Source organism: Oncorhynchus tshawytscha, linkage group LG12, assembly GCF_018296145.1.
Source record: "Oncorhynchus tshawytscha isolate Ot180627B linkage group LG12, Otsh_v2.0, whole genome shotgun sequence".
Taxonomy (NCBI): domain Eukaryota; kingdom Metazoa; phylum Chordata; class Actinopteri; order Salmoniformes; family Salmonidae; genus Oncorhynchus; species Oncorhynchus tshawytscha.
Window position 1 is genome coordinate 35722748 of NC_056440.1, and position 22978 is coordinate 35745725.

Consider the following 22978-nt stretch of genomic DNA (forward strand, 5'->3'; position numbering starts at 1 on the left):
TCTCTATTCTCTCCCCATCTCCTTCTCAAAACCCATTGGAGGAGAAGGTCAGAGGGGCGGGACCCTTGGCTTTCTCATCCAATAGGTTTTGAGAAGGAGGCGAGAAGAGGGGACGCGAGGAGTGAGAAAATGCGATTCTCCCAGAGTATTTCTCACAAGGGAATGTCTGTGCTGTCAGCTGCTGCCCTCTCTGCTTTTATCTATTTCATCCTGCAGATGTAGGTAGAACCTCTCATCATTCAGCTGCTTATCCAACATTAGTGGCTGCTTTTTCTTCCTCAGTAGCATTGTAATGTTGTTCACACACCCTTTCACACTGACCACAGCCTGCATAATAAGTACTGTATGCAGAAGGCAGAGAGAAAAAAACCGAATGTGAAATGCAGCAGGTGTGCTCATCTCCCTCTGCCTCACTCCCTGACTGTGCTGCAGTGGAATGAATGTTAACACAGGAAGCCAAGCTACATTGTTATGTGTAACCAGAGGTGCTAAATAAACAACACATCCAGGGGAAACAAGAGAAATTGCTCTAGGCGGAAAGGATGTCGCTATGTGGGCGGTGGTCAAGGCAAAATTAGAAGTGTTTGTTTGGCCACATACATTAGAGGTACAATGTGTACACAGTCCATGCATTTTCCTGCATGAAGTACTGCTTCTGTTGATGCCCCAGCTACCATCTCGAGTAGCTCCCTAGGGTTTCAAACTAACAGCAGAGCTAAAATGAATCTTAGGCATGATATGTAGGTCACACGGCTTTTACCCCAAATGGCTAAAGCCTAAAGTAATTTCTTACAAGATTGTGAGAAGAAAAAAAAAATCCTCCCCTGAAGACCGCACATACACACTTGGTACTTTTGTGTACAATGTACAATTCTGGAATATGACTAACGTCCTGTTTCATCATTCACTAGGGGGATTCACGGTTGTGAAATATACGTTTCAAAAGCATCAATATGTAGTGTACAATGCTCATTCAGAGAAGTGAGAAGGGGGTCATTCCATGTCATTTCAGCAAGCCATGACACCCACCATCTCAGATTGTTCTGAAATGGTTTCTGCAGTTAGCAACAGATAAGAGAAGCATTCCTGTAACATTATTTGGTTGAAATATAATTCGATCTTAAGCTAATTGACTGCACCCAAATTGGCCCTATTAATTTGTAGGATTCACATAATATTCAATAAATATAGTACCTAACATCCGAGTTGTACCAAACTTCATCCTACCAATGATTAAGACATGAGGAATCCAAATAAATGGTCAAGAGCCACCCACAGACCCCCCACACCCCACACCAAGCTCACCCCAACAGCCATTATACAGTATCAGTCTGATTAGAAAATAAGATTCTCACACATCCACCACTGTATGCTCATGTATGGATTTCCCAAGGACCATATCAAACTTAATGGCATAATATGTGACACTGGAAACTCTCTTTGCACCTATGAGGCTTTTGGAGAGTGGAACAAAGTGATGGAAGTTGCAGGTTCCTGGCAGAGTTCTTGTGTTATAGTTTGCTGCTATGATGAGTACTGGATTGGAATTGCAGATGCTGTGGATGATGAAAACATGGACGTAAAGTTGAAATTCATGCATCCAAGTTATCCAGCAAGGTCATTTTCTTGGCCAAACATAAAGGACACATGTTATGTACCAAAACCAAGCATCATCTGCACCATTAATGCAACGACCCCTGCAACTGGTCGCCAACATCACTTGGGATGTAGATACATCACTGCAATAGATCCACTGCAAAAGATGCACTAAAGGAAAAGAAAGTGAAATAATAAAATGAGATATGAGTAGTCCTCAGCTCTGTTGATGATTTTTCTTTGATATGTATTTGGGAAAATACATTGTTCTGACTTTAACACTTCACTCTACATTTATAAATCATTTGAAGGTTCAATCTTGAATTAACATTGAGGAAGGGGGGGGGATTCTTCACACTTTTTCCCACTAATAGCAGGAACAGCACCCTCTAGTGGTCAGATTGTCTTTCAACAAAATTATGTTGCGGGAATGCATATCTTATCTGTTTCTAACAACAGAAATGATTTCAGAACAATCTGAGATGGTGGGTGACGAAATACTCTGAAATCCTCTTGTCTTTTTGAGGTGGAACGACCCAAGAGACAGATTTGAAATGTAAACTAAGTCGTAATTCGCAGATAGTATTGTGGTGCAATTTAACATTGGCTATAGGTAGACAGATAGATGGGCAGTGAAAAGAGTATGTGTGCCATGTTCAATAGTATAAGGTTTGAGACACTGAAAACTGTTTTCAGATGCAGAGACACACATTGCCTGCCTACTGTAGAAGAGCAGTTGTCATGGAAACTGTAAGGCAAAGCTTTCCCCTCATGGAGCAAAACCTTGTGGCCAATGCCTAACTCCGGCCTATGAACCGTGACATGAGCGGGCAAAAGCGCTGAGGGAGGAGCACCCTTCACAAATGGAACAGTTACCCATGCCACTCGGTCATGCTGTCATCAAGGCAGCATTGTGCATCGTCCAGAAACATATACAACATATATTTTCCATAAAATATACATTGGATATAGTATACCAAACACTAGGAACACCTTCCTAATATTGAGGTGCACCCACTCCCCCCTTCTGCCCTCAGAACAGCCTCTATTCGTTGGGGCATGGACTCTACAAGTTGTCGAAAGTGTTCCACAGGGATGATGGCCCATGTTGACTCCAATGCTTCCCACAGCTGTGTCAAGAGTGGCTGGATGTCCTTTGGTTGGTGGACCATTCTTGACACACACAGGAAAAAGTTGAGCATGAAATACCCTGCAGCATTGCAGTTCTTGACACAAATTGGTGCCCCTTCACCTACTACCATACCCCGCTCAAAGGTACTTAAATGTTTTGTCTTGCCCATTCATTCTCTGAATGGCACACATACACAATCCATGTCTCAATTGTCTCAAGGCTTAATAATACTTATTTAACCTGTCTCCTCCCCTTCATCCTCACTGATTGATGTGGATTTAACAAGTGACATCAATAAGGGATCATAGCTTTCACCTGGATTAACCTGGTCAGTCTATGTCATGGAAAGTGTTCTTAATGATTTGTATACTGAGTGTGTTTGAATTTTCAAACTAGTTTTTATTGGGAAGGCAGGTAAAGCATTTTTATCAAAAGCAATCACTTCTGCGTGTGAAAACACAGAATCCTACTCATTATGCCATGTGCTTAAAGGGATAGTTCACTCAAATAAAAAAATACACAATGGTTTCCTTACCCTTTAATCAGTCTATGGACAAGGTAGGACAGCAATACACGCTTTGGTTTAGTTTACCTGGCAGTGGCTGGCACTGTTTCCAAATGATATGTTTTAGCATTTGTGGCACAAATCCCATTCAAGTCATGGAACCGGAAAATGATTGTCATCAGGGAGGGTATTTTTCTCCTCGCTCTGCTGTCAAGCATTTCTTCTCTGCTCATTCAGGAGTAATAAAGGCCTAGTTCACTAATTTGGTGGATAAATATATTTATTGTTATTTATCAAGGGGTACTGCAGCACCCTCAGCACCCCTACTTTCTGAGGCTATGCCTCAGAGCCACAGCCAGGACAGGAAGCCAGACTGTCTTTGTCTACAGGAAGTGGACCTGTATGTTACAAAGGCAGGACAGGGTGATGCACAGCACACTCAGAAGCCAAACCATGCAGGAAAGGTGAACAAGGTGAGCCAGGGGTACACGCAATGCCGTCGGGGGTACACCACATACAAATGTGATTCCCATGTTCAAACAGTCCATTTAGATTTTCCAACAGGGCTATACAATTCCGGGATGTTTTTTTCTCAACTCAGTAGCCTCGTTTCACTGCCAAAATTCAAATGAAACAAAACATGCCAATTTGAAAAATAAGCCACGAGAGGGTTTTGAGCTAGAATTAAGACGACTTTCGAGTAGTAAGACATGTATAAAAGCAACAGATACCATTAATAAGAAGGGGCTAGAAGCGTCTTATATGGTGAGCTACCGAGTGGCTAGGACAGACAAGCCCCATACTATTATGGAGGACTTAATTCTTCCTGCTGCCGCGGATATGGCTGGGACAATGCTGGGGGAAAAGGACTGAAAAACTACACAGACAAGGCCTTCATCAAACAACACTGTTTCACGATGCATCAGTGACATGGCAGGAGATGTTTTGAAACAATTACTGCTTTGCATACAAGCCAAAGAATTCTATGCGTTATAGCTGGATGAGTCAACTGATGTGGCGGGCCTGGCACAGCTCCTGGTATATGTCCATTACGTTTATGGTGGGGCAATTAAGGAAGACATCCTCTTCTGCAAACCACTGGAAACCAGGACAACAGGAGAGGATATTTTTAAAGTACTGGGCAGCTTTGTGACACCAAATGGACTTTGGTGGTCAAGATGTGTTGATATCTGTACTGATGGCGCAAAAGCCATGAAAGAGAGACATAGTGGAGTGGTAATGTGCATGCAAGCAGTTTCTCCCGACGCCAGTTGGGTACACAGCAGCATCCACCGAGAGGCTCTTGCTGCCAAGGGAAAATGCCTGAAAGCTTGAAAGACGTTTTGGACACTACAGTGAAAATGGTTAACTTTTCTAAAGCAAGGCCCCTGAACTCTTGTGTATTTTCTGCATTATGCAATGATATGGGCAGCGACCATGTAGCGCTTTTACAACATAGAGAAGTGCGCTGGTTATCAAGGGGCAAAGTATTGACACGTTTTTTTTAATTGAGAGACGAGCTTAAAGTTTTCTTTATTGACCATCATTTTCACTTGTCTGACCGCTTGTATGATGATGAGTTTCTCACATGACTGGCCTATCTGGGTGATGTTTTTTCTCGCCTGAATGATCTGAATCTAGGATTACAGGGACTCTGCAACTATATTCAATGTGAGGGACAACATTGAGGCTGTGATTAAGAAGTTGGAGCTCTTCTCTGTCTGCATTAACAAGGACAACACACAGGTCTTTCTGTCATTCTATGATTGTTTGTGTGCAAATGAACTCCAGCTTACGGACAATGTGAAATGTGATATGGTGAAGCACCTGAGTGAGCTGGGTGCGCAATTACGCAGGTACTTTCCCGAAATGGACGACACAAACAACTGGATTCATTATCCCTTTCATGCCCTGCCTCCAGTCCACTTACCAGTCCACTTACCGATATCTGAACAAGAAAATTGCAACAAGCGGTTCTGTGAAAATTGAATTTAATCAGAAGCCGCTGCCAGATTTCTGGATAGGGCTGTACCCAGAGTAGCCTGCCTTGGAAAATCGAGCTGTTAAGACACTGATGCCTTTTGCAACCATGTACCTACAGTTGAAGTCGGAAGTTTACATACACTTAGGTTGGAGTCATTAAAACTTGTTTTTTAACCACTCCACAAATTTCTTGTTAACAAACTATAGTTATGGAAAGTCGGTTAGGACATCTACTTTGTGCATGACACAAGTAATTTTTCCACCAATTGTTTACAGAGATTATTTCCCTTATAATTCACTGTATTCACTGTAATTCCAGTGGGTCAGAAGTTTTCATACACTAAGTTGACTTTGCCTTTAAACAGCTTGGAAAACTCCTGAAAATGATGTCATGGCTTCTGATAGGCTAATTGACATCATGGGAAAATCTCTTTGCTTGACATCATTGGAAAATCAAAAGAAAATCAGCCAAGACCTCAGGAAAAAAAATTGTAGACCTCCACAAGTCTGGTTAATCCTTGGGAGCAATTTCCAAATGCCTGAAAGTACCACGTTCATCTGTACAAACAATAGTACACAAGTATAAACACCATGGGACCACGCAGCCGTCATACCGCTCAGGAACTAGATGCGTTTTCTCCTAGAGATGAACGTACTTTGGTGAGAAAAGTGTCAAACAATCCCAGAACAACAGCAAAGGACCTTGTGAAGATGCTGGAGGAAACAGGTACAAAAGTATCTATATCCACAGTAAAACGTGTCCTATATCGACATAACCTGAAAGGCCGCTCAGCAAGGAAGAAGCCACTGCTCCAAAACCGCCATAAAAATGCCATACTACGGTTTGCAACTGCACAAGGGGACAAAGATCGTACTTTTTGGAGAAATGCCCTCTGGTCTGATGAATCATTAATAGAACTGTTTGGCCATAATGACCATTGTTACGTTAGGAGGAAAAAGGAGGAGGTTTGCAAGCTGAAGAATACCATCCCAACTGTGAAGCACGGGGGTGGCAGCATCATGTTGTTGGGGTGCTTTGCTGCAGGAGGGACTGGTGCACTTCACAAAATAGTTGGCATCATGTGGAAGGAAAATGATGTGGATATATTGAAGCAACATCTCAAGACATCAGTCAAGAAGTTAAAGCTTAGCCGCAAATGGGTCTTCCAAATGGACAATGACCCCAAGCATACTTCCAAAGTTGCGGCAAAATGGCTTAAGAACATCAAAGTCAAGGTATTGGAGTGGCCATCACAAAGCCCTGACCCCAATCCTATAGAACATTTGTGGGCAGAACTGAAAAGGTGTGTGCGAGCAAGGAGGCCTACAAACCTGACTCAGTTATACAAGCTCTGTCAAGAGGAATGGGACAACATTCACTCAACTTATTGTGGGAAGCTTGTGGAAAGCTACCCAAAACTTTTGACCCAATTTAAACAATTTAAAGGCAATGCTACCAAATACTAATTGAGTGTATGTAAACTTCTGATCCACTGGGAATGTGATGAAATAAAGAAAAGCTTAAATAAATCATTCTCTCTACTATTATTCTGACATTTCAAGTTCTTAAAATAAATTGGTGATCCTAACTGACCTAAGACAGGGAATTTTTACTAGGATTAAATGTCAGGAATTGTGAAAACTGAGTTTAAATGTATTTGACTAAGGTATATGTAAACTTCCGACTTCAACTGTATGTGAGAGTGGATTCCCGGCCCTCACTAGCATGAAAACTAATACAGGCACAGACTGTGTGGAAAATTATTTAATACTGAGACTCTCTCCAATACAACCCAACATAGCAGAGTTATGTGCATCCTTTCAAGCACACCCTTCTCATTAACCTGTGGTGAGTTATTCCCAATTTCTGATAAACAAATAATGTCTTATATGTAAGATGGCTAAATAAAGAGCTAAATTATTGATTATTTGTCACGGGCGTCCTCCTCTTCGTCTGAAGAGGAGAGGCGAGAAGGATCGGAGGACCAAAATGCGGCGTGGTATGTGTTCATGATGAAATTTAATAAAGAAAACACTGAACAAAACAATAAACAAATAACGACCGTGACGCGAAATGAGAACTGTGATGACACAAGCAATAAACATAGACAATCACCCACAAACAAACAGTGAAACCCAGGCTACCTAAGTATGATTCTCAATCAGAGACAACTAATGACACCTGCCTCTGATTGAGAACCATACTAGCCCGAAACATACAAATCCCCAAATCATAGAAAAACAAACATAGACTGCCCACACCAACTCACGCCCTGACCATACTAAATAAATACAAAACAAAGGAAATAAGGGTCAGAACGTGACATTATTATTATATTATTATTTATGCCCTGGTCCTATAAGAGCCCTTTGTCACTTCCCAAGAGCCGGGTTGTGACAAAAACTCACACTCATTCTTATGTTGAATAAATGTATCATATAGTTTGTGTGTGGCAGGCTTACAATGATGGCAAAAAACAACATTTGAGAGTGCGCTGACCCTGGTGCTAGAGGGGGTGTGCAGCTGGAGGTTGAATGTTTGAAGGAGTACGGACCTATTAAAAGTTTGGGAACCACTGAGCTAGAGCTAGCCAAGCTTGTCATATCCTTTCTTAAAACATTAAAGGTCTGTTTATGGTTTGTTAATGTGTAACTCTGTGTTGTTGTTTTTGTTGCACTGTTTTGTTTTATCTTGTACTGATCGCAGTTGTAAATGAGAACTTGTTCTCAACTGGCCTACCTAGTTCAAAAATTAAAAGAAAGATATTAAGGTGTTGTAGCCAGAACCCAGATGACTCATTCAGAGCAGAGGAGCCCCTCACTAGCACCGTCTGATGAATCATGTGACAGCTTTGCATCTATCCCACAGACACAGCCACAACATGTCAACCTAGGAGAAAGAGGCGGAGCCTATGAAGATTCACACCATCTTCTCCCTGCCTACCCGAGGCACTCATCAGCAGCTCCCATGGTTCCGCATGCAGCTACAGCTCCTGTGGTTCCAAACACATCTTCCATGGTTCCACGCCCTGCTCCAGCTCCCGTGGTCCCCCCCTGCTACAGCTCCCATGGTTCTCCCCCTCTGCTCCAGCTCCCGTGGTTCCGCACCCTGCTTCTGCTCCCATGGTTCTGCACCCTGTTCCAGCTCCCGTGGTTGCGCACCTTCCTCCAGCTCCCGTGGTCGCGCACCTTGCTCCAGCTCCCGTGGTCCAGCACCTTGCTCCATCTCCCATGGTTCCCCCCCTCTGCTCCAGCTCCCGCGGCTCCGCACCCTGTCCAGCTCCAGCGGTTCCGCACCCTGCTCCAGCTCCCGCAGTTCCACACCCTGCTCCAACTCCCGCGGTTCCGCACCCAGCTTCAGCTCCTGTAGTTCGGCACCCAGCTCCAGCTCCAGTGGCTCTGCACCCAGCTCCAGCTCCTGTGGCTCTGAACCCAGCTCCAGCTCCCGTGGTTCCGTACCCAGGAACAGCACCTTCAGCACCTGCTCCATACCCTGGACCAGCATCCGCTGCGCCACATCCTGCACCAGGATTTACACCATACCTTGTTCCAGGTGAACCCTACTTATCTGCGGTACAAAGCTTATCCAGTTCCAGCAGTGCCAGGCTTCCATCCAAGTTTAGGTGTGCCCTATCCCAATCCAGCACCATATCCTGCCCCAGGACAGATGGCACCCTACCCGGAGCCTGCTCCGCCACCTGGCACGGATCAGCTGATTGCCTCATCATATGGCATGCCGAAGCCGTCATTGCCCTACTTTCAGAGCGATAGAGAGAGTGACTTTGCCCTCCTCAAGATGGCCCTAGATGACCTGATGAGCAGTCACAGGCACCTAAATGAGCGGTATAAGTATCAAGTGCTCCTGGCCCACCTGAAACTACAGAGTGCAAGTCCAGCTCGCTAAGGCCTACATGCATGACCTGAGACAAGTACAGTCATCCCCGCCACTCGTCCAGTGTGAGCTAGCCACCATCCTAAACTTCCCAGCCATCAAGTTTGGAGATGCAGAAGCCTTTGACACCTTTGCCCTTTCTATCCACTCACTGGTAGGCATGCTCAGCACCCTTGAGTGGCAGAACGGCTTTGACCTCAGATGTGGATCCCATGTTGACTGGCTCTTGAGAAAGATGCCACAGAGCTACCGGGATGAATTCGTTGAGTACTGCTTCGAACGCAGCATCCTTAGGACCGGCACTGACCAGACGTTCACCTTGCATGACTTGGCAGTCTGGTTACAGTCCCAGGCTAAGCACATATCAAGCAGAGCCAGAGCCCTCTATCAATGTGATATGCCTAACCCATTCAAGAAAGACCAACATGCATTAACGAGACAGAAGAAGAAATCTGGTTCAATCCTTTTCAACACAAGTGAAGATCCCAACCCCAAGCCATACTGTCCCTACTGTGACAATAAAGAACACTTTCTCAACTCATGTGAAGAATTCAAGAAGCTGAACACAGGACAGGTCGTCAAGTGGATAAAGGATGGAAAGAGGTGTTGGAAATGAGGATGATCCCACAAAGCTGATGCTTGCACCCTCAGACGACCTTGCAAGACATGTAAAGAGCAGCACCTAACAATACTTCATGATACCATAGAGGAAAACCAGAAATGTGTGTCCCTACGACCAAGGTGTATCTGGACAGACCGAACTGATCGGCTAAAGTAACGCTGCAGGTCTTGAAGGTCTTACTTCACAATGGAGACCGAGCCCTGGAGACATACGCCATGCTCGACGATGGCTCATAGCGTAGCATCATCCTGCCACAGGATGTTCAAAAACTAAACCTCAATTCTGAGCCTGAGAACCTCACCCTCAGGACAGTTCGACAAGATGTTGTGCAACTGCAAGGTGCCTCAGTGACCTTTGATGTGTCCTCCCTTGCACAAACCTTTCGAGTACTATCAGATATGTAAGGCATTCACCGCAGACAACCTAGGCCTTTCCGGACACATTCCTGCCCAGTAGCAGCTCTCCAAAAGCAATATGACCACCTCTGTAAGCTGCCTTTGAAACCGGTGGACCAAGCTCAACCTCTGCTGCTGAAAGGTTCAGACATGCCTCACCTCCTGATACCCATACAGCCAGTGTGTACAGGCCCACCTGGTGAAGCCATTGCCATCCACACCGAACTCGGCTGGTCCCTACTACACACAGCACCAGCTGAACAGTGCCTGTTCACAACCACCGTCTCGCCTTCTGCCGAGCACTTCAGAAATGTGGAGTAACTTTGGCAGATCAATACCCTTCCCTATGTGAGTGAGAAGCTGGCAACTTGCTCGAAACAAGACCAGCAAGCCATGACCCTTCTCCAGACGTCCACCTCTAGAATAGAGGTTGATGGCGTCAGCTCTATGCTACACCCTTGCTTCATTGAGTCAATGATGCAACTTTCCATGCTCCAAAGGAAGCTGTACTGCCAAGCCTCCAAAGACCCAAGGTGTACTGCCAAAAGATCAAGAAGCTGCAGAGGGCAGGTTACGTGTCACTGGTGCCACCCGAGGTAGCTGAACAATCTGCTGAGTCCTGGTTTATACCCCACCATATTATGCATCACAATGGAAAGGATAGGATTGTGTTTAACTGTTCGTTCCAGCATAAAGGACAGTCGCTCAATGACCTGTTCCCTGGACCAACATTGGGACCATCCCTGCTCGGGGCCTCCTCAGAGTCCGTCAACATGCCATAGCTGTAAGTGGTGACATCAAAGGCATGTTTCCTCAGATTCGCCTCTTACCAGTTGACAAACCGGTGCTACTCTTCATCTGGCAGAACATGCATAGAACTGAAGAACCGAGCATCTATGAGTGGCAGGTCTTGCCATTCAGCACGACTTGTAGTCCCTGTTGCGCCATCTACGCTCTGCAGCAACATGTTCAGGACAACATAGGAGCTAATGAAGAGCTTGTGAAGTTTTACGTGGACAACTGCCTTCAAAGTATCCCCTCTGCCGATGAAGCAAGAAACCTTGCTAATGGACTGTGGCAGTGGCTCCATACGGGAGGCTTTGAGATACGACAGTGGGCTAGCAATGTACCAACTGTCATCAAGCACCTACCACCCGAGGCCAGATCGGAAAGCAGCAAACTGTGGCTTTCACAAAGTAGCACGGATCTCCAGGAACCAACCCTGTGGCTATGTTGGAACTGCCTCAGAGGCTCCTTGGGATAAGCACAGCACTGTGGAGCGCTCCAAACCTACAATGAGGAATATCTACAGCATGCTCAACCTTCAATACAACCCACTAGGCTAAATCACGCCTTTCACAACCCAAGCCAATGTACTCGTCCAGGACCTGTGGAAAGAAGGGATAGCTTGGAATGACCCCATTCAGCCTCAGAGGCTGCTGGACAGATGGCTTGTCTGGGAACAAGACATTCCTGACCTTGTCCAGATGGAACTCCCCAGAACTTACGCACCACCATATGCTGACAGTCGACCAGAGATCTGCGCATATTCGGTGATGCGTCAGAGAGAGCATATGGCTATGTTGCCTACATGTGGACTGTGGATGACCAGAAGCAGGTAAACGTTTACTTCGTTCTGGCCAGGTCTCGCATTGCGCCAAAGAAGCAGCTGTTGATGCCACGCTTGGAGTTGAGTTCTGCATTCACTGGAGCTCAGCTGGTCAGTGTCCTCCAAGCAGAACTCACTCTGCCCATCGGACAAGTGATCCTCTGGTCCAATTCCACCACAGTCCTTCATTGGCTCAAGTCAGAATCTTGTAGATACAAGGTCTTTGTAGGAACTCGAGTTACAGAGATTCAGAACCTTACGGATGTAGTCAACTGGAGGCATGTGGATACCGCGAACCACAGAGCGGATCACATCACTCGGTCCAGGCCATCATGTCAAACCGGTCTATACCTTCTAACAGTCGTCTGGGTCCCTTGTCTCCTGAGTATGATAAGGATCCGGGACTCCTTAGAGTTGGCTTTAGACTGCGAAGAGCAGAGCACCTGGACATGGATTCTATGCACCCCATCGTCTTGGATCCAAATCATCCGCTGACCAAGCTACCAAGCTAAATCTTGCTTCAAGATTTCGACGAGACTCTCCTCCATCCCGGCCCAGAGAGGGTTCTGGCAAAACAGAGTCATAGATACTGGATTCTGCGGGGAAGGGAAGCCATCCGGAAGTTTCAGAACACCTGTTTGCAATGGCAAAGATTGATTGCCAAACCTGAAGTTCCAAAGATGGCGAACTTACCTTCTGCTCATCTGCAACTGTACAAGCCACCCTTTTACTCTACCGGAGTGAATTGTTTTCGGACCATTGAAAATAGATATCGGACGTCACAACGAAAAGAGATGAGGCATCATCTACAAATGCATTGAGCAGCCGCTGCACCCAATGCACCCGCCTTCAAAGTGATGGCCCCCCACCTGAAGGAACAGTTGGCCGAACAAAGGATAACATTCCAGTTAAACCCGCCAAGCCCTCACTTTGTTGGAACGTGGGAAAGAGAGGTGAACTCAGTGAAGATTGTCATACTCAAGGAACAGACCAACACTGAAACCGTGCTCCGCACTGTGCTTACCGAAGTGGAGGGAATCTTAAATGCAAAACCCCTTGGGTACCTCTCCTCCGATATCACGGACCCAGATCCCATCACATGAGCCTCCTACTAATGGGACGCTACAACGCATCTCCTCCTCAGATTTTGTATGACTCCAGTAACATCCTAGGGAAACGCTGCTGAAGGCATAGCCATGTCCTTGCCAATTTCTTTTGGTCCCAGTTCGTTCGGTATTACTTGCAAAGTCTACAAGAAAGATAGAAGTGGAGGAAGGATGGGAGAGAACTAACTGTGGATCAAGTGGTTCTCATCCTCGATCCTCAGCTCCCTCGAGCTCTCTGACCTGTCGGGAAGGTGAGTCATACTTACCCCGGAGCTGATGGAAGTATTTGGACTGCTGCTATCCAGGTCAAGGGTCGGACTTACCTACGACCAGTGGCCCGGATGGTGCAGCTCCCAGCCATCCTCGATTATGATGCAGAAAAACCTGTCACCTAGAACAGACTATCCATCTGGTTAGAATGTCGTAGCAGAAATTTGGGGCGGCTGTGTAAGAAAGCCTGTCCCTTTAAGAACTCAGTAATGACATCACTGCTATTACAAACTGGCAGAGTGTTTAGTTCATTACCAAGTGCAGCTCGCCACCTACTGCTGTGAACACAAATCTCAGTTTTGGACATTATTTCCTTTCTGACCAATTTATTCATCACTGTGCATGAACACCAAAACTGTAAGTAAGACCACATCTTGTATGGATAAACAGTTAATTGGATAATCACAGCTGATTGACATGGCACAGAATTGCAAACATTGTTAATCTCCAATCAACATTAAAGAACCCTAAACTGAGGACCTGTCTCTCTAACCATCTCTCTAGTCTTATAGGAGTACAATCTCCATAACTTCACCTACTCAATCAGTGTATAACTTCCAGAGGCATCACCCTCTGATTCACAACTTGTAGAAACATTTGAAGAATTATCAATGGAAACAGGATGCACCTGAGATACATTTCGAATCTCATAGCAAAGGGTCTGAATACTTATGTAAATAAGGTATTTCTGTTTTTTTGTTTTTTAAAATAAATTTGCAAACTTTCATAAAAACCTGTTTTTGCTTTGTCATTATGGGGTATTGTGCATTGATTGATGAGGGAATTTAAAAAAAATCCATTTTAGAATAAGGCTGTAACGTAACACAATTTGAAAAAAGGGAATGGTGTCTGAATACTTTCCGAATATATTGTATATGCCCATATATGCATATATACTGTATGTATCAAACATACACTATATATACAAAAGTATATGGACACCCCTTCAAATTAGTGGATTCAGTTAAATCAAATCAAATTGTATTTGTCACATACACATGGTTAGCAGATGTTAATGCGAGTGTAGCGAAATGCTTGTGCTTCCAGTTCCAACCATGCCGTAATATCTAACAAGTAATCAAACAATTTCACAACAACTACCCTATACACACAAGTGTAAAGGAATGAGTAAGAATATGTACATATGAATATATGGATGAGTGATGGCCAAACGGCATAGGCAAGATGCAGTAGATAGTACAGTATATACATATGAGATGAGTGATGTAGGGTATTATATAAAGTGGCATTGTTTAAAGTGGCTAGTGATACATTTATTACATCAAATTTTTAATTAGTTATTTCAGCCACAACTGTTGCTGACAGGCCCATTACTGAATAACTCAGTGACTTTCAACGTGGCACCGTCATAGGATGCCACATTTCCAACTAGTTATAGTTCGTCAAATTTCTGCCCTAGAAGAACTGCCACGGTCAACTGTAAGTGATGTTATTGTGAACTGGAAACATCAAGGAGCAACAACAGCTCAGCCACAAAGTTGTAGGCCACACTAGATCAGAGAACGAGACCGCCGATTGCTGAAGCCTGTAAAGCGCCGCACACAAGCCTAAGATCACCAAGCGCAATGCCTAGTGTCGACTGGAGTGGTGTAAAGCTTGCCACCATTGGACTCTGGAGCAGTGGAAATTGGCAACAGTCTTTTGCTCATTTATCAGCAAAGATAAAATAACAATAATTCCATACAGGCAGATGTTATTACCCCGCCTGGTTTCTGCAGCCAAATTGCCCGGAGACCAGGTTGTATTACAGGTACGTAGGCTAATCTTAGTTCCATAGTGTCAACAGTGAGAACTGTATGCTCTCCATACCTGTTCATCCCTACTTCCTGGTCACCTGTGCGCCAATATATATGTGACCTGTGACCAATGATCCAACACATAGTGCCCTCTAGTGTACAAATTTTGTGGAATACACAAATGGACAACAACCACAAAAGTAGGCTGAAATGGCTTCTACAGTATTAATGGTATAGACTTTATACCAGAGAAGGCTGTTGGGAGGGGCTATAGTAAGATGGGCTCATTGTAATGGCTGGAATGGAATCAACTGAACAGAGTCAGACATGTGTTTGGTGTGCCTGGTACCATTCCAAAGATTCCATTCCAGCTATTACAATGAGCCGGTCCTCCCAGAGCTCGTCCCACCAGCCCCCTCTGCTTTATAGCATTGGCACAATGACAACCTGCAAGATAAGGTTACATACAAAAGCATCATATTGTAAGTTATCTCACATTGCAACTTATTCTGATGATTAAAGGCCAGAGGGGAAAAGATATAGATCAAGCCCATTTTAACGGCTGTTTGAGCGAGTTTGTTGTTTTTGGGGTAGGCTTTCATTGCTCTGTTGATAGCTCAAGAGCTGACTTTGGTGTTTAACAATGGGAGGTCCCCCTCCCTCTGATGCTGAAGGCCAGTGGGCCTGATCCAAAAAGCATATTTCCTAGAAAGCTTCACTTCCTTGCCAAGAATATCATTGTGTTTATTGATCATTCTTATCAATGCACAGCCTGTCCAGAAACAACATACAGAGACTTAAATATTCAGCGCCATGCCCTTCATCTTTTAAGCAGAAACGTGTGCTTGTATGTGCATGCATGAGTGTATGTGTATGTGTGTGAATGCTTGTGTATGCGCACACGTGCATGGATTTACATGTATATGTGTGTGTGTGTGAGCGAGCGAGAGAGAGAAAAAATGAGAGTGTGTGTGTATCACATTCAAACCATATCCAAGGATACTGACTAATAGATGCAGTTCCAATGATGGATGTGATAATGATGTTTGCTCATTCAATGATGATGAGGGGATGATGTTTCAGCTTCAGCGTAGTAGACCATTGGGAGAATTATCCACACATCCAAGAAAGTCATAAACATATTGGGGGTTATGGGCATGCTGACAAATTACTATTCACATGCATTTAGGTCAGGGGTTCATCCAGTGAGGTTTCAGGTTAAAATAATCTACCAAAGTAAAATATAATATAATAACATGATGGTGTATTATTTATTCTGTGGGTCTATGCAACACTACAAAAGAGTGACAGGACAGGTGCATCTCACATACTACATGTTTCCCAGGTAACTGTAGCTGTTTTTCCAGCATTATCATCCTCTCAGATTCATGACCTTAACATCTCTTCTCGTGCATGTTCAGGATATATTCTCTTTTCTTCTGCACCAGCATCCAGCATTTTGATAACGATATTATCCACAGTGATGCTCGTGCATCAAATCAGCGTGTATGTTTATCCTTGTGGAAATGTGGTGAGTCCAGCACCACCTTGAGATGACATGTACTGTAGTAGGACAACAGTTACTGTACTCGTCTATTCAGCTATTAGTCTAAACTACACAGTAAAATTGCAGCATTCGTGCATTTAATTTCTAGCTTCATCCTCTATCTTCATTCCCCAAAAATAGTCATACAAGTGAAGTTAAATAAACAAATAAAAAATACAAATGACAGGTCATATAATGCCTGATCCTATCATTTTGCTTTGGTGTACATAGCAACATCACGCAGTGATTTATTCTGTCCATTTATCTTATGTTAGGAAATGATTTACAGCTGTGCACTGAGACTGGCAAAAAAATAACAACTGGCCTACCGACGTCAAATATCTATTTTCTGCCTTCTGTCCGGCTCTTAGGTAGCAGCCAGACATTTTTTTTTTACAGAATGCCCGACCTTAAGCTTCTAAAACATTGATGCTCTTGAACACCCCAACACCCCACCAAATCGCAAATCGATACTATGTTCTTGAACAGGTCCCTACGCACTGCATTGTGGGAATTTATGTAAAATCAAGATGGCAGCTTCCTGCGCGAGAACTGTGGGTAAGATCGGCTGGCACATTTTGGAGTCTCCAGCATGTCTTGCAGGGAATATTGCCTCTCTGGTTCCAAGGGTCTCGCTGCATAGATCAAGCAGGGCACACGGAACGGGCGGTTCAGGATTCCGATCCAAACTGCCCTTCACCCCTCTGCGCGGAGGTGGTGTCCTTGGGGTGTACATTCCTGCTTGGAGGGGGACTTAGCTTGTATAACACAATACAGTTGTCTGTCCAACATCACCTTGCTGAAGAAGAAGATGCCAAGGTAATAGGCAATAATATTAGCTATGAAATGTATTTTCATTGATGTCCATATAGTCTACCTGAAGCAAAGCATGTCAGGTGGATTGTCTCAGCTGACAACCTGTCTGTGGTTTGCCTAATAAATCAGATGGAACGCATCGCCACATTCGGAACTACTGGCTGGTGTACTTTTGTCATGTAGTTTGCCCAATGTTACATCCACGTTCAACCAAATTTGGCCTTTTAAAATATTTTTGCAGTTCATAAAATGTTTCTGACTTGTATGTCTTCCACAGGCTTATTCTGATGGTGGCCTGAAGTTGACCCTGTACCAGTACAAGACCTGCACGTTCTGCAGTAAAGTGCAAGCTCTTCTGGACTACCATCGGCTTCCATATGAGATTGTGGAGGTCAACCCTGTCATGAGGAAGGAAATCAAGTGGTCAATTTACAGAAAAATGCCAATCCTAATGGTGAACAATGATGTGGTAAGGGGGGACAGAGTCACTCTGCATGGCTTGGTATTAGCTAGCAGATCCGACCCGCTTATTTACAGCTGCACTAGGGTCAGACAGGCTTCCTGTATATATTTGGCTTGGAAAACGTACCTCATTCCAGGGATAAGAAGTGTGTTCTCCGAATAGTCCCATTAGCCTAACTGTTACAAAGAGAAGATTGGACGACTGCTAGTTTTTTAGCAGTTGCTCAGTCTTCTGTGTAACAGTGGGGATACAGTGCCTTGCGAAAGTATTCGGCCCCCTTGAACTTTGCGACCTTTTGCCACATTTCAGGCTTCAAACATAAAGATATAAAACTGTATTTTTTTGTGAAGAATCAACAACAAGTGGGACACAATCATGAAGTGGAACGACATTTATTGGATATTTCAAAACATTTTAACAAATTAAAAACTTAAAAATTGGGTGTGCAAAATTATTCAGCCCCTTTACTTTCAGTGCAGCAAACTCTCTCCAGAAGTTCAGTGAGGATCTCTGAATGATCCAATGTTGACATAAATTACTAATGATGATAAATACAATCCACCTGTGTGTAATCAAGTCTCAGTATAAATGCACCTGCACTGTGATAGTCTCAGAGGTCCGTTAAAAGCGCAGAGAGCATCATGAAGAACAAGGAACACACCAGGCAGGTCCGAGATACTGTTGTGAAGAAGTTTAAAGCCGGATTTGGATACAAAAAGATTTCCCAAGCTTTAAACATCCCAAGGAGCACTGTGCAAGCGATAATATTGAAATGGAAGGAGTATCAGACCACTGCAAATCTACCAAGACCTGGCCGTCCCTCTAAACTTACAGCTCATACAAGGAGAAGACTGATCAGAGATGCAGCCAAGAGGCCCATGATCACTCTGGATGAACTGCAGAGATCTACAGCTGAGGTGGGAGACTCTGTCCATAGGACAACAATCAGTCGTATATTGCACAAATCTGTCCTTTATGGAATAGTGGCAAGAAGAAAGCCATTTCCTAAAGATATCCATAAAAAGTGTTGTTTAAAGTTTGCCACAAGCCACCTGGGAGACACACCAAACATGTGGAAGAAGGTGCTCTGGTCAGATGAAACCAAAATTGAACTTTTTGGCAACAATGCAAAACGTTATGTTTGGCGTAAAAGCAACACAGCTTATCACCCTGAACACACCATCCCCACTGTCAAACATGGTGGTGGCAGCATCATGGTTTGGGCCTGCTTTTCTTCAGCAGGGACAGGGAAGATGGTTAAAAATGATGGGAAGATGGATGGAGCCAAATACAGGACCATTCTGGTAGAGAACCTGATGGAGTCTGCAAAAGACCTGAGACTGGGACGGAGATTTGTTTTCCAACAAGACAATGATCCAAAACATAAAGCAAAATCTACAATGGAATGGTTCAAAAATAAACATATCCAGGTGTTAGAATGGCCAAGTCAAAGTCCAGACCTGAATCCAATCGAGAATCTGTGGAAAGAACTGAAAACTGCTGTTCACAAATGCTCTCCATCCAACCTCACTGAGCTCGAGCTGTTTTGTAAGGAGGAATGGGAAAAAATTTCAGTCTCTCGATGTGCAAAACTGATAGAGACATACCCCAAGCGACTTACAGCTGTAATCGCAGCAAAAGGTGGCGCTACAAAGTATTAACTTAAGGGGGCTGAATAATTTTGCACACCCAATTTTTCAGTTTTTGATTTGTTAAAAAAGTTTGAAATATCCAATAAATTTCGTTCCACTTCATGATTGTGTCCCACTTGTTGTTGATTCTTCACAAAAAAATACAGTTTTATATCTTTATGTTTGAAGCCTGAAATGTGGCAAAAGGTCGCAAAGTTCAAGGGGGCCGAATACTTTCGCAAGGTACTGTAATGGGACAATTCGGAGTACATATCTCGCACCGGCTCTAGTGTCTTAATCTACACAGGTCGCCTGTCCGACCATAGTGCACCTGTAAGCAAGTGGGTTGGATCTGATGGCTAGGCTTGGTATTAGTTACAGGTGTCTATGGGATGATGGAAAACTTGTCATGTGATGGCTCTCCTTCTGTGCTCTTGACCTATCAGCAACTGAACGATTCCTCAGTAATAATCAGCGCTTTGAAGACACAGTTGGTGAGCAAGTAAATAGCTACCTCCTGAGAAGTGTTCTAGTTTTTTTTTTTTTTTTTTTTTTTTTTTTAAAGTGGTCCTTCTTGATCATGATAACTAAGCATTCTGAATTCTCTCTCTTCCTCCAGAGATAAAACCATCTCAGAGATTCTGCACTGTTACCCAGAGATGAAAGCGGTCAATGAGAAGGGGAAGGAGGTGACAGAGTTCAACAACAAGTAATGGTGAATGAAGCTGAAGGTCAGATGATGTACAAAGAGAAAGACTCCAGAAAGTAGGTGAACACATTGGATGCCAAATTACTGCTGCCCATAATGACAATTCTCAATGTTATTAATGAAAATGAATGTATTTGTCCAAACCTCTCTAAAGACCTACTGTGCATCACTACTCTTGATAGATTCTGTCAAGCATCATCTAGGCTTAAATGTCCCTTTCTCTTCACTGTCCATCTTCAGAGAGGAGATCAAATGGCATAAGTGGGCAGATGATTGGCTGGTTCACCTGATCTCGCCCAACGTGTACCGGTCGACTGGAGAGGCCCTGGCCTCCTTTGACTATGTTGTCCGTGAGGGCAAGTTTGGCACTTCTTTGCAAAGTATGTTGGAGCAGCTGCCATGTCTGTCATCTCAAAAATATTGAAAAGTATGTGGGTGACAAAACATTTTGTGTGGTTGTCTGATACAGTGGGGCAAAAAAGTAATTTGTCAGCCTCCAATTGTGCAAGTTCTCCCACTTAAAAAGATGAGGCCTGTAATTTTCAACACTTCAATCAACTATGACAGACAAAATGAAAAAAAAAATCCAGAGAATCACATTGTAGGATTTATTTTTTATTTTTTTTAACCCCATTTTCTCCCCAATTTCATGGTATCCAATTGCTTTTAGTAGCTACTAGCTTGTCTCATCGCTACAACTCCCATACGGGCTCGGGAGAGACGAAGGTTGAAAGTCATGCGTCCTCCGATACACAACCCAACCAAGCCGCACTGCTTCTTTAACACAGCGCGCATCCAACCCGGAAGCCAGACGCACCAATGTGTCGGAGGAAACACCGTGCACCTGGCAACCTTGGTTAGCGCGCACTGCGCTCGGCCCGCCACAGGAGTCGCTGGCGCTGCAGTACAGCGCCTTTAACCACTGCGCCAGGTGGAAAATAAGTATTTGGTCAATAATAAAAGTTTCTCAATACTTTGTTATACACCCTTTGTTGGCAATGACAGGGGTCAAACGTTTCTGTAAGTCTTCACAAGGTTTACACACACTGTTGCTGGTATTTTGGCCCATTCCTCCATGCAGATCTCCTATAGAGCAGTGATGTTTTGGGGCTGTTGCTGGGCAACATGGACTTTTAACTCCCTCCAAAGATTTTCTATGGCGTCTCCACTCCAGGACCTTGAAATCCTTCTTACGAAGCCACTCCTTCGTTGCCCGGGCGGTGTGTTTGGGATCATTGTCATGCTGAAAGACCCAGCCACGTTTCATCTTCAATGCCTTTGCTGATGGTAGGCTTTGTTAATTTGGTCCCAGCTCTCTGCAGATCATTCACTAGGTCCCACCGTGTGGTTCTGGGATTTTTGCTCACTGTTCTTGTGATCATTTTGAACCCAAGGGGTGAGATCTTGCATGGAGCCCCAGATTGAGGGAGATTATCAGTGGTCTTGTATGTCTTCCATTTCCTAATAATTGCTCCCACAGTTGATTTCTTCAAACCAAGCTGCTTACCTATTGCAGATTCAGTCTTCCCAGCCTGGTGCAGGTCTACAATTTTGTTTATGGTGTCCTTTGACAGTCTTGGCCATAGTGGAGTTTGGAGTGTGACTGTTTGAGGTTGTGGACAGGTGTCTTTTATACTGATAACAAGTTCAAACAGGTGCCATTAATACAGGTAATGAGTGGAGGACAGAGGAGCCTCTTAAAGAAGAAGTTACAGGTCTGAGAGCCAGAAATCTTGCTTGTTTGTAGGTGACCAAATACTTATTTTCCACCATAATTTGAAAATAAATTCATTAAAAATCTTACAATGTGATTTTCTGGATTTTTTTTACTCATTTTGTCTGTCATAGTTGAAGTGTACTTATGATGAAAATTACAGGCCTCATCTTTTTAAGTGGGAGAACTTGCATAATTGGTGGCTGACAATACTTTTTTGCCCCACTGTATATAACTAGCCAATAATGCTTAGTGATGAGCTGTTTAAATTTAATGCCTCTATCCTGCAGACACAACTTGCAGGATGATGTGAGACAGGATCTGTACAAGGCAGTCAATGAGTGGGTGGCGGCCATTGGCAAGAAGTTGTTCATGGGTGGAGACCAGCCCAATCTGGCTGACCTGGTAAGAGCATCACATCTATCATGTGAAGCATTCTTAGAATTCTAGAACTTGTATTGTCTACTTTGTCTAAGATGCAGATTTCCTGATGAGACTATTTGTTTACAATAGCCAAAGTGTGTTTTGCTGATTGTCCTTGACACTCCTCTCTGCAGGCAGTGTATGGGGTCCTGAGAGTGATGGAGGGTCTTGAGGCCTGGAATGACATGATGGAGAACACCAAGGTGAAGAGCTGGTACAGACGCATGGAGAAAGCCATGAAGACCACAACTGATCCTGCTCAAAACATTGACCAACGCTAGGAGACTTGAATACTTCCAGCCCTAAGACTAAATCTGTAGATGTCATGAGATGGGAAAAGTGATTGCGTTAAGTAAAGACAAATGCAATAACATTGTCCTAAGGACCTTCTCCACCTGCTGCAATTGACAGAAATCTACTTCCAACCTTGATATATTGTCTGTGAAAATGCACCCAATGATTTGTTTTGCTTTGAAAAAAACTGTCTGTTTATACTTGTTTACCGTCTACCTGGTGTCCCCCAGTGTCAAAGCTGCAGATTTGAACAATGTGTATGACATGGGTAAAACCAAATTGGCCGTTTTAAATTTACATTACCTCCAGTCTTAGCATTTTGGGTTTTATTTTAACGAGCTAACATGACATTTGATGACTCCATGAAATTTTCCCTCTAGGTTTGATCTTCCATAAGTTATGAAAATAGGAAATACACTTGTAATGCTTTGATGGAAAGTATACTCAATCTTATTATGGCTACCTGTTTCAGGATGTTAACTTCCTGACTGCTTATTCTACCTCAGATGGTTGTT

At 43.9% G+C, this 22978-nt stretch overlaps 1 pseudogene; it reads left to right on the forward strand.

Annotated features, from left to right (window-relative positions):
• The first annotated feature begins 16924 nt into the window (after positions 1-16924).
• LOC112263067 lies at positions 16925-22844 on the forward strand (annotated as a pseudogene).
• Positions 22845-22978: the final 134 nt, after the last annotated feature.